We start from the raw sequence: 11,409 nt of genomic DNA, 5'->3' as shown, positions 1-11,409 counted from the left end.
TCATGCCAGGCCGGTGCCCAAGGAGAACCAAGAGAGAAAGTTCATGGTTAGGGGAGGGTATTTTTCCTCGCCAGGAGCCGACACCCATCTGTATTGGCGGAAGGGCATTTGTGACCCGGTGAAGCAGGCCCCTGGCCCAGGGGGATGGGGATAGCATGGGCATTTGAAATCCGTGGATCCTCCCCCAGATTCCATCTTCTTCTTGCCCAAAGTGTGTTGGTGTATTTCCAGTTACAGCATCCTGGTCTTTCCCTCTCTAGCACCTGTAGGGAGGGTCGATATATAGTAAAAAAAGACCGTGGAAGTGTCAAGAGGAAGTAAAGAATCTGGATAATGCACCAACCAGATAGTCAGCCCTCGCATTTTTGAAAGCTGACTGTTCTACCTGAACAACTCAGGATCGACTCTCCCTTCCAGGACCCTCCCTTCAAATTTTCCAGAGCTCTTACCTGGGACCAGGGGAGATGGGCTTTTCAAAGTCCACTGAAATTGCCAGGGGTCACTGTTAAGGAGTTAATCATGGTGCCTGGAGAGAGAACCTATGTTCCCGCTACCTGGCCGGGAGTCCCTTAAGAACCTGGTACCTGTGTGGCCAGGGCAAAGACCTTGATGTCAAAGCAGAGTGGACTGAATACAAGCTAGTACATGAGACAGAGGTTTAAGAGCGCCCCCGAATCCCCTGTACCATCATCTCCTCCAGATTTGAGCTTCTGCTCACTTTGCTCTTACATTCTCCATTCCTGCTGGTGTCTTTGGGGAGCAAGCCTGGTGCTTTTCACCTGAAACAGCCTCTAAGTTGGAAAGAACAGTCACCACCAAATCAATTCCTCATCCATTAACAGGTTGTCTCTGTTCTTGAGACACAGGCATAACCTGGTTAGACCTGTTTTGTTTGAACGCTAACGTGTGAGTTGGCCAAATGCAAATGAGCAAATGTTTGTAATCCTTTATTTTATTTTTTTAAAGGGCCCAGCAGCCAATCAGAAGAGGGGGAAGTGACTTAGGGAATTCCCGGTTGGTGGCTTATTGCTTAACATCCTACAAAATGATTTAAAATTATTGTCATGTGCATTGATCTTCACTCTGATGAGAGCTCAGACGTGATAACACTCCCGGTTCCCTGTCCCTGTAGGAGCTGGCGTGAGCGCTGCTCGCTACCTTCCCTCCATTCACTACAGCTATTGGATTTCCCACCCAGAATCTTTAGGTAAATGAGGTAAGTCCTTACTTTTAAACCTTCTTTTGAATCTGGAATTCAAATACCTGAGTGGAAGGAGAAACCTGCCTTGAATCAGACAGGTGAAAATAAACCAGACTCCCGGAGGCAGCTGGCAGGAAGTGAAGCTCGCCTAAGCTGTGCTTTCCTCACTGGGTTGTCTTGGGATTTTATTTTGGAGGGCAGCAGGGCGACTTTGGATGTTATCTGTGAACTCCCTGCATGGAGTCTGGTCTTCGATCACTGTGAAGTTAAAAGCCCCCTGGTTTCCCTCTCTTTCTGCAACAAAGCCATTTCCCTGGATTGAATTCTGAAATTCTGAAAGCTGGGGATGGGTTCTTCTCAGTGAAGTACTGGTTGGCTGAGTAGCTACTGGGGCTCAGAGCACACGTTCTCACTTTCTAGAGATGTCTTGTGTTGGTAGTTTTTCTGACTCATTCCATTAGTTGTAGAGAAAGGCAGATTATCTTCAGTATATTCTGGTGTTGGAAAATGGCTGGAAACAGGCAAGGGTGTATGCACCCACATTGGAAAAAGTGGTCAGGCAGCCCAGGTAGGCAAGGGTATTGGGGAGAACTGCACATCTCTGTCCAGAAAACAAAAAACAAAAACAATTTTGGCAAAGAGCTTTGTCATTTCATATGGGGACAAACTAACCCTTTGTTTGTTCCGTGATGGGATACTATGACCAGACAGGCAGAAGTGAGTCAGCAGCCCCAAATGCCTTCTAAGACAGGGGCTCTTTTGATTCTGCTTGGACACGATGGAGAAGAATTGGCCTATGTGTGGATAGAACTGGAAACAGTGAGGAGTTAATCTTCTTTCTGGTAAATGACAACGCCGAGTCAGGAAATTTATATTTTCACCATCCATCTTTGCCAAGATTTAGGATACTCCTAGGATTGTGGGAGCATGTGTCTTGTTATGATGAAGCATAAGCTTCTGTGAGTCTAAGTTCACAGGTGTCTTGCTGGTTATCTGCACTGACCTTAGTAACAGGGATAAAGTGAGTGAGTGTTTGGACTTGAGAACTTTTCTGTGGAAGGTCTAATTCAGGAGTTGGTTCTATAGGCATGGCTGTGAAGATGCGATAAGATAGAGCCTTTCACTGCATAAAAGCGTAGTTGGGGATCATGAGTGGCCATGCGCTAATTCCACTGAGGTCAAGGGAAGAGTTGATTTCCAACAGGAGAGGTGAAGTCGTGTTATTGGGAAGAACTTCAGGGGTAAGAGGTGCTACCAGGAAAGGCTGTTAAGAGATTTTAAGAATGACTTTATGGAGCTCTATAACAGTGAATAATCTTTAATTCTTAAAAAGAACAAGAATGACTTTAATAGCTGCATTTGGAGTTTGCAGAAGGCTCCACTTATCCTCTTTCTGAGACCTAGAATTCTGAGACTATGAAATAACTCATCAATTCCATCTTATAATCTGAAGTCGGGTAGGATCACATGATTCCCACACCATCACTCATGGCTTATATGGATAGACTTTAAAAAACAGTGGGAACATGGAACGAGGGTCATTTGGAAGTGTGTGATCACACTTGAAAAAATAATAAATATAATGGAGACAATCCTCCATGTTTCCAAACTATTTTACAGAGGCATTTTAGAAGAAAGTAACTTTGAGGGAACAACCGTGCTGTAAGTTCTCTTGTGTTACTGTTCAAGATGGCGGCATTAGCCGAGACCTTTTTAGGGTGGTTGTGGGTAGGGTGATGCCTTTGATCCAGGCCTCATATGTATGAACGATCTCAAATTCAATTATATTTGTTCTTTTGTGTTAAAAAGCATCTATTTGTTAAATTCAAATAACCCCCTTTTGATTTTTTTCCCCATTTTTGAAATATACTGTGAGCTCCCCCAAATAGAAATGCCTTGGGCCTTTCTGGACCTCTGAGAAGCCCTACATTCACAGTCATGATTCCACCTTTATGCTCCCATTAATTTACCAACTTTATGCAGATCCTCTTTCATTACCTTTTTGACGACTTCAAAGGCTGAGACAAAATGGAAAGTGAGAGGTTAAAATATTTACTCAAGTGCACTCAGTTAGCTAATTGGAAACTGGAAGGAACTCATATCACGTCCTAGGCCAGAAAGTGAGTGCTTTGGGTCAAAGTTCATTTCCAGGAAGTAGAATTTAGCTTTCTGGAATCTTGTAATGTTTTACTTCTTCCTCAACCCCACCTATACCTCCACCCCCAAATTAGAGTTAGCACTGGGCTGTGTTCTTTGCTTTTTGAAAACTCAGTGTAGGAAGCCTGTTTAATGTTAAAGCATCAAGCCCAGCCATAGAGGTTTATACAAATCGTTAAAAAGTGATTCAGTCCTTCCCCCTCTTCCACAAGTTGGAGTCCTCCCTAAGTCCTTTTGAACAGATGGGATTTTCAAAGACCTCTGGGAGATGGGGTAGGGTAGATACCAAGAACGCGTGGTAGAAATTGCTGACACACTTGAGAAGCAACGCCACGGTTTGAAGGAATCCAATATAAAGTCGGAAGCTGATTTTCGGTGATACCTTTTTCGGCCGTTTCAGCCTATCTCTCTCGTTAGGGTCCCTCTCCGGTAGAATTTAAGTGACAATCATTTCTGTTGTGGGAGGGGCCGGTTGGGAGGATTGGGCTCCATGTAGCCTTGGTGTTTGAGACCACGCTTCTAATCCTGGCTTTGTTGCTGGGAAACTGACCGTGCGGGGCTGTCAGCCTGGGTGAGCCATGCCGGCTCTGTCTGAGCTGGGGGTTGTCACCTGAAGACAGAGGCAGGGAGGCAGCCGTATGGTGCTGGACTTCTCTTAAATCTATTGCTGAAGAACTGAAGAGACAGAGAAGATAATAAACTTTATTTAATGTTTTCTTATCTAATTTTTCATAATAGGATTTTAAATCATTGGATTCGTTTTGAGGAGCTGCAATTACGCTCTTATTAGACATATGTGACTATTACGTTTATTTAAATCGCACAGGGTTTTAAAGCCCAGACTATTAAGCTGTGCAGGAAACAAAGAGTGCAGTGGGGGAGGATGGCTTCCCACAGCAGCTAATGTTAGGATGGGACATATGTTCAAGCTGAGTGGCTTTGATGTCAGGAAGCTGAGATGTGCTGGAGTAGAAATTTCCATGGATCCCTCAGAGTTATTTGATAAAAAATTCATTGGACTTCAGAGGGGGAAAATAAAGATATTTCTTTAAGAACCTTCCTTGAAGAATTCCAGACTCACGTTTTTGAGTGATTGGAGCATGGTGTGGACAAGGCACGGTGCAGGACATTCATGCGACTGGCAGTCAGGAGACCTGGCTTTGTAGTCCCAGCAAAGCTGTGTTCCCACAGCAATACACTCCACCTCTCTGGGCTTTTGTTTCCTCATTTGGACAAAGGAGATTGCACCCGATCATCCGTAAGATCCACTTTGGCCCTCAGAATCTGATGACCCAGGGAAACTAGCTATGCCTAGAGCTCAGCAGGTTTAGCTTGAGTCTGTGAAAGCTGAGAATAGGGTGGGAGATGCCTTCCTAAGGATGAGACAGGAAAGAAGACCAGTAGGAGCCCTTAAGTGGCTTCCTAATTCTGGGGTCTTCAGAATTTTGGCCAAGGGATGTACCTGGTGGAGGTACTACAGACTAGATACCTTTACTAGGGGTGCTTGAGCTGTTCCCATGACAACATCCCATCTTTATCAATTGCCTCATTTATCTGAAGTTGGTGTGAGTGTAGAAGTGGATGCAGCTGACTGTTTTGTGACCACCGGGAGCCATTGGTGTACACGGGTAGGCACTCTAATGCTGTCTTCTGTAAAACACGAAAGCAGCCGGCTGAAAAGAGAATACTCAGGACCCCGTGGAGGCTGCTCAGCTTGTGTGGTGCTGATCAGTTCGTCTGACTGTCCATGAATTATTGGGTAGATGGGATGGACATGGGCTCATTTCTCCGAGAGGAAGACCCGAGGGGTCATCAGAAGGGGAACATGGCTGGCCAAGCCACTGGGCAGCCCACCTGGAGAGCCTGGTCTTCCCAGAGGCCCTTGGCCCGAATCTGGAGCAACCAAAGCTTGCAATAGGGTCAAGCAGGATGGCCCATTTAAAGAGGCTACCAGGGTTTTAATTGGCTTTGTTTTAAAAGAGATACCCTGTAAAATACTTCTTTGAATATTGATTTCACTAGCACCTAAGCACACTCTGTCTTCGGTTTGTTTTATGGGGCTGAGCCCCTTGTTCTGGTTCATTGGATTCACATGATCTCTTCTCTTCCAATCTTCCCCCACACCCCAGCCCTTAGAACCTCCTTCCTGTCCTTTCTCAGGAACATCTTCGTTGTTATTAAGGGTATCTGCCTATTTATTTAAAATGTGGCCAGCAGAGGTGCATTCCAAACATGCTTTCTGATGAAAACCAAGCCCCAAATCAAAAGGAGCCAAAATGCTTACTATAATATTTTGATTATTGGACTATTAGACCACCTCATGGACCCCACTATTAAAATAACTATTTTTACTTTTGTAGGACCTTGTCTACAATTTCTTTGATGTTGTTGTAATTGTGTTGGATTTAAAATTTCCTATTCTGTCACATCCCCCTCACTCTATATTATAGACACCACATAAACAATCTTGGGGGCTAGGTCTTTATTGGTCCAGTTGTGGATCTGAGAAATTTTAGTCTGCCTGCCAGCCCTTTCTTTGCCTGATGCAGACTTCTTCCAAAAGTCTATTGAGTCTTTTTTGGAATATGAAGAAGGTCTTCTACTTTTGTGTATGACAGTGGAGCTTGGAGCATATGACTGTCTCATAGAGATTTTTTTGGGGGGTCCCTCTTAGGAACCTTTAAAAAATTCCCTCAGTAGGGCTAATGATATATCCTATTGGATGAGGTAAGTGGGGTCTGAAAGGTGAAGATTATTTCAGCCTTGTCTCCAGGGTGACTACTGACAAGATGTTTTCTTTGCAACAGACTTTAGTTTATTATTTTTTAAAATAAACTTATTTATTTTATTTATTTATTTTTGGCTGTGTTGGGTCTTCGTTGCTGCGTGCGGGCTTTCTCTAGTTGCGGCGAGAAACTAGAGAAAGCCCTAGTTTCTCTTCGTTGCAGTGTGCAGGCTTCTCATGGCAGTGGCTTCTCTCGTTGTGGAGCACGGGCTCTAGGCGTGCTGGCTTCAGTAGTTGTGGCACATGCTCTCAGTAGTTGTGGAGCATGAGCTCTAGAGCACAGGCTCAGTAGTTGTGGCACACGGGCTTAGTTGCTCCGTGGCATGTGGGATCTTCCCGGACCAGGGATCGAACCCGTGTCCCCTGCATTGGCAGGCGGATTCTCAACCACTGCACCACCAGGGAAGCCCCTGCAAAGGACTTTAGATTTGGCCCAAATTCAGCCTCTGTCTCAATTATGTCCACTGAGAAAATCAGAGAGCACCTAGCTTACCTTTCACTTGTCTTAACTCCATTGGCCAGAGGCTGTGGGTTGAGGAACGTTGGGGAAGAGTATACTTTGGCTGCTTGTGTATCTGAAGGAGCAGGAGGCTATGAGTTTTTGTTGCCTGGAAGCAGCTGGAATGTGGTACAAAGAACACGGAGGTTAGAGTCAGAATACCTGGGTTCACATTCGACTCTGCCACAGAGTAGCTGAGTGACTTTGGGTGAATTATGTAAGCTCAAGAATATAAATTCCTCATTTGGAAAATAGGGTTAATAACATCTGCACAGGCTGTTGTAAGGATTAAATTAGACAAAAATTCTGAAAGCACCTGGACAAATACTTGTGAGGAAACTAGTAATTTGTGGAACGGAATTGGAGGGTCAATGCTCAACGTGGGTGTTTTCGGCGAGGCGCTATTGAGTAGGAGTGGCTGATAATAATTCTGGAATTTTGTTTTTCAAAGTGATCGATGTTGGTTCTGCACTGTGACCTTGGGAAAGAACTGCAGTGGGGTTTTCAGTGGGGAAGGTGGGCAGCAGGGAGATGGGATGAGCCATGTGAAGCCGGGAACTCCAAATGGAGCCTTGGGTTGAACTGGCTGCAAACCACCACCCATGGCCGTTCCAAGGAAGACCTGGGGTAGGTACATAGCACGTTTTTATCCCTTCTTGATGCCTGGCATGTAGGGGCCTCCAGAAGAAACTGATCTCCCTCCCAGCAGTTCACATGATTAACTGCAACTTTATATATGTTGCCCAACCCTTAAATTCTTGAGTGTCTCCAGATAACTACTGGCCACTGCAGCTAAGGCATTACTTACTCCGGGTATTCTAGAGGCTTTAAAAAAATTCCTACTTATTTTTCCAAGGCACTATAGGGTCTGCCTCCTGTAAATTGTTCAGCTGAGGCTTCTGGCCATGTGGAAGTGGTCTCAAGAGGCTATCTGAATTGAGCAAGCAGTCCTTGCTGTAAAACAGCAAGGGTTTCTAACCTGGGATCCAAAGATCTCTTAGTGTCCATGGGGAGAAATCAGAGGGTTTGTGAACTTGGATGTGGAAAAAAAAATTACATGTTTATTTTCAGTAATCTAACTAAAATTCAACATTCAGTGTGAATTCAATTCAATTTCAATATGAATGTAAGCAAAACTCCCCAGTAGCAATAGCTGTAACTGACTGGCACCAAGAGGAATTACAGATATTTTCATATCATGTTATACTTGTTACAGATGTCTCAAAATATCACTATTCATCACTACTTTGATATTACGGAAGTTATTGGACCTGCACTAGATATTCTTGTTTAATGTACTAATAAAGAAGCACATATGTTATTATGATATCACACGTTTATTTTTAAAGTATTTTGATAATTGTATTTCAAGATAAACTTCCTTTCTAATCTTATTATTTTACTTTGTCATTTTAAAAGCATTTTTTTGAGAAGGGGTCTATAAGCCTCAGCAGATTGCGTAAAATGGGTCCATGGTATAAAGAGAAAGCTAAGAATGCCTAATTTATAGCACTCTCTCACACAGAGCTGATGAAATGACTTCTGAACAGCAGTAGCTAATAGATGGTCTCTGTCGAAATGGGGTGTATTTTCTTCCCACCCATCATTCTTGCCTATGGGTAGCTTTGGAGTTGTCAAGGGACCTTGGCATAATGAAGATAATAATAATAATAATAACAACAATAATAATAATAGCTAACATTTGTTGAGTGCCTGCTGTAAGCCAGGTGCGGTTACAGGCATGTTCAATGTCGTATTTCATTTAATTCTCCTAACTACTTTAGGAGCTTTAGACAGAAAAGTTTTAGACAGCAAAGATTCCCCCTGCCTTCCGTGATGATAGAGCAAGGGTACAGGTAAAGGCAAAAGTTGGGACTGACCCCCGGGACAGGGGGGCCGGTGTCAGTGGGATAGAGCCACTGCAGTGACACAGGGTCCAACACTTAGAAAGCCCCTGTGCTTAGTTTAATGCTCTGTTGTGGCTGTCTTGAAATTCTTAATATATTTGGAACAAGGGGTTCTGAATTTTCCTTTGCACCAAGCCCTGCAAATTATGTAGCTGGGCCACCCTCTGGATGTGATGAAATTATTCAAACATGTGACAGCTCCTGATGCTGGGAAGCCAGCAAGCCGGGAACTTGCTGGGAGAGCCCCTACTCATTCTCATCGTGCTCATCTAGCTGACCTTGGGTGTTTTGACTTGGTGAGTTGGGTCATTTTGTTTGAGTGTCAAAGTTGTCCACTGAAGCAATGGGAGGGATGGCTGAATAATCGGCTGGAAGGGATTTGATTCCTCAGAAAACATTTCTGATAGGCAGTTGCTTGCCTTGTTGAGGAGTATTTTCATTTGTTATTTTCCAGAGGGCTTAATCCACAGGCCAGTGAGCTAGGAGAAGCGGAGCAAAGTGTGTTTTGGAAGGAAAAATGAGGCTTGGGTTGCTGAGAGTCTATTGTTCTTGTAGGATGGCACTAAAAAGGAACTCGGCTTTCTTGTCTATTGTTGCTTAATGACTGTCTGTACAAAGAGAAAACCCTACTTCTTCTAAAGAGGAGATCCTCTAATTCGTGAGAAAATTCAGATATTATTTGTTTCTTAAGCTGCAAAGATGATACTGGAACGAGTCTAATGAAGTTCTGTCTGTGTTTTATGGCTACATTTTTACTAACTGCTGCAGGGTCGTGTGCCTGGTGGAGGAGGGGGAGGACTTCCCTAGAGTTCTTCTCTGAGTGATGGAATGCAGGCTCCCAGAGTGACACATTCACAGTCCTACCCTTGTGGGTGTGACGTCCACAACACAGCAGGTCTGACATCAGGGCCTGTGTGTGACAGCTCAGTCGTCAGATGCTTTTCCAAAGGAGGCATAATTTTCCTTTAATTTTTCAACAGTTTGTTTCTTTGTTATTATTATTGCTCTTTTATCATGGCTAATAAGTCTGAGGTGGCTGCAAGCAGCCAAGCCCAACTCCTGAGTCAGTCTGGGGCTTTCAACAGGAAGCCAGGCTGAAGTTTTGACAAATGGATTTGCATGGCCGTGAATTGGTGCTTCTGTAGCATCCACACTGATGGACACTAAGAGAGCTTTCATATTAGGGCACAAGGATGCTTAGTATGCCTCGTGTTCACATTTAGGGAAAAAGTTAAAGAATCTCAACTTCAAAAATAAAAGCATGCGATCCTAAAGAGACATCCTCCTCGTCTTTGGAAATAAAAGGATCCATTTTCAAAGCTACAAGAGTTGTACTGCACTTTCCTTCCACACTCCAATACATGTATTATAATATATCCAGTCCATTTACTAGCTCTGTGTGTTTGGGTAAGTTGCTTAACTTCTCTGTGCCTCCTTACCTGTAAAATGGGGATAATATTAGTACCAACGTTTGAGGCTATTGCAAGGATCGAGTGAGGAAATTCCTGCAAAGCCTAGCTCAATTCCTAGCACGTCATAAACACTCAATAAATATAAACTATCATCCTCGTCATAATTTTGTCTGTTGTTTTGTAACTATACAGTCTGTGAGATTCTAAATTGGTGGCTGTTGATCTTTCCTTGGCTGGGTCATCTTAGTCTTTCTCTGGGAAGACACTTGAATCTCAGCATGGTCAATTTCATTGTCCAAGTCCATCCCAACCCTTCCCTGGCTCCGGTTCCCACCTCTTACCTCCCTCCACCCTTCCCGCATTCTTGCGTCCTTGGTCTTATTTATTTTTCAGTCAACTGAGGGTGTTGTTAAATCCTTTATTTTTCTGGCCGCCCAATTTGGTTCCAAGGCGCTCCACTCCCTGCCCTGCTCATGACAAGAATGCTTGGGAATGCTCAGCCAGCCATATCCCTCTTCTGTCGGAACACCTTGTTCGTAACACTCCTTGAGAAGCGGCGTTTCCGAGGCCTTCCCCCACTGCTGTGACTCCCCCATTAAGCCAGTGGTCTGGTGATAATGAAGGCCCAACAGCGGAGAGAAAGCTGAGGGGAGGTGGTCATATCGGGGAACAGCGAGCCTTGCCCACGTCCTAGGCTTTCTGCTCAAGGCTTAAAAAGAGATATTAAGAGGCTTCTTCTGACACTGTGTGTTGAAGGGTGGGTGATGATACCACTGCTTAATTAGTATCGTCATGATCTCCATTTGAGTGATTTGTTTAGCCCTTTGTGGCCCTTTTTGGCTTGAGCTCCTCATGTGATATTGACAAACTGTTGAGAAATGAGATCACGATGATGCTTGAATTAATGCAGGCATCACACTGTGAACATCTTAGGTCCTTTCCACTGGGGACCTGGCACAACAAGTCGCTTGGTGGGACATGAGTGAGTCTACACATCTTGCCTTGGAGGTAGGTATGGCTAACCTCCCTTCCCCACTGGGAAAGCTATGGTCCAGGGACCTGGAGTTTTCAAACTATGCTTGCTGCCCAGGGCTAGATGAAGACGTCTTTGGGAGAAGCAGGCTGAGTCTCTGCTTAGGGAGGTACCCACAGGCCACACCTACTACTTGAACCATATTGACTTTCAGAAGTCAACCATTTGGAAGAGTGTGGTTTGGGTTTTGATCATACCCCAGCAGCCCCTTCTCCGCCCTTGTTAGTCTGACTCAGGATCTTAACCTGGGCTGGCTGGAGGCTGGCCATGTCATTCTGCAGATCTTGGACACCCCTCAGCGCCCTCACAGAACCAGCCGATGGAAAAGTACAGTGTCTTCTGGCTCCTTGGCCCTGCCAGCTCTGGCTGGCCTCTTCGATACCGCCTTTTCTTCTGAGGGAGTGGGAGGGTAGCA

General features: G+C 44.6%; 1 protein-coding gene across 5 annotated transcripts in view; it reads left to right on the top strand.

Moving 5' to 3' along the window:
- Window positions 1–990: 990 nt before the first annotated feature.
- EHF (ETS homologous factor) overlaps window positions 991–11,409 on the top strand; it is a 42,839-nt gene continuing 32,420 nt past the window's right edge. Inside the window, exon 1 of one of the 5 annotated variants that reach the window (XM_082342943.1) lies at window positions 991–1,216. The gene's annotated coding sequence lies outside the window, so the exon portion shown is untranslated. The remainder of the gene's footprint in view (window positions 1,217–11,409) is intronic. The other 4 variants (XM_082342941.1, XM_082342940.1, XM_082342942.1 and 1 more) reach the window with 4 other exon arrangements.

This window comes from Balaenoptera borealis (assembly GCF_965194805.1).
Source record: "Balaenoptera borealis genome assembly, chromosome: 11".
In the NCBI taxonomy this organism is placed as follows: domain Eukaryota; kingdom Metazoa; phylum Chordata; class Mammalia; order Artiodactyla; family Balaenopteridae; genus Balaenoptera; species Balaenoptera borealis.
This window is presented reverse-complemented; position numbering and strand designations above follow the sequence as displayed.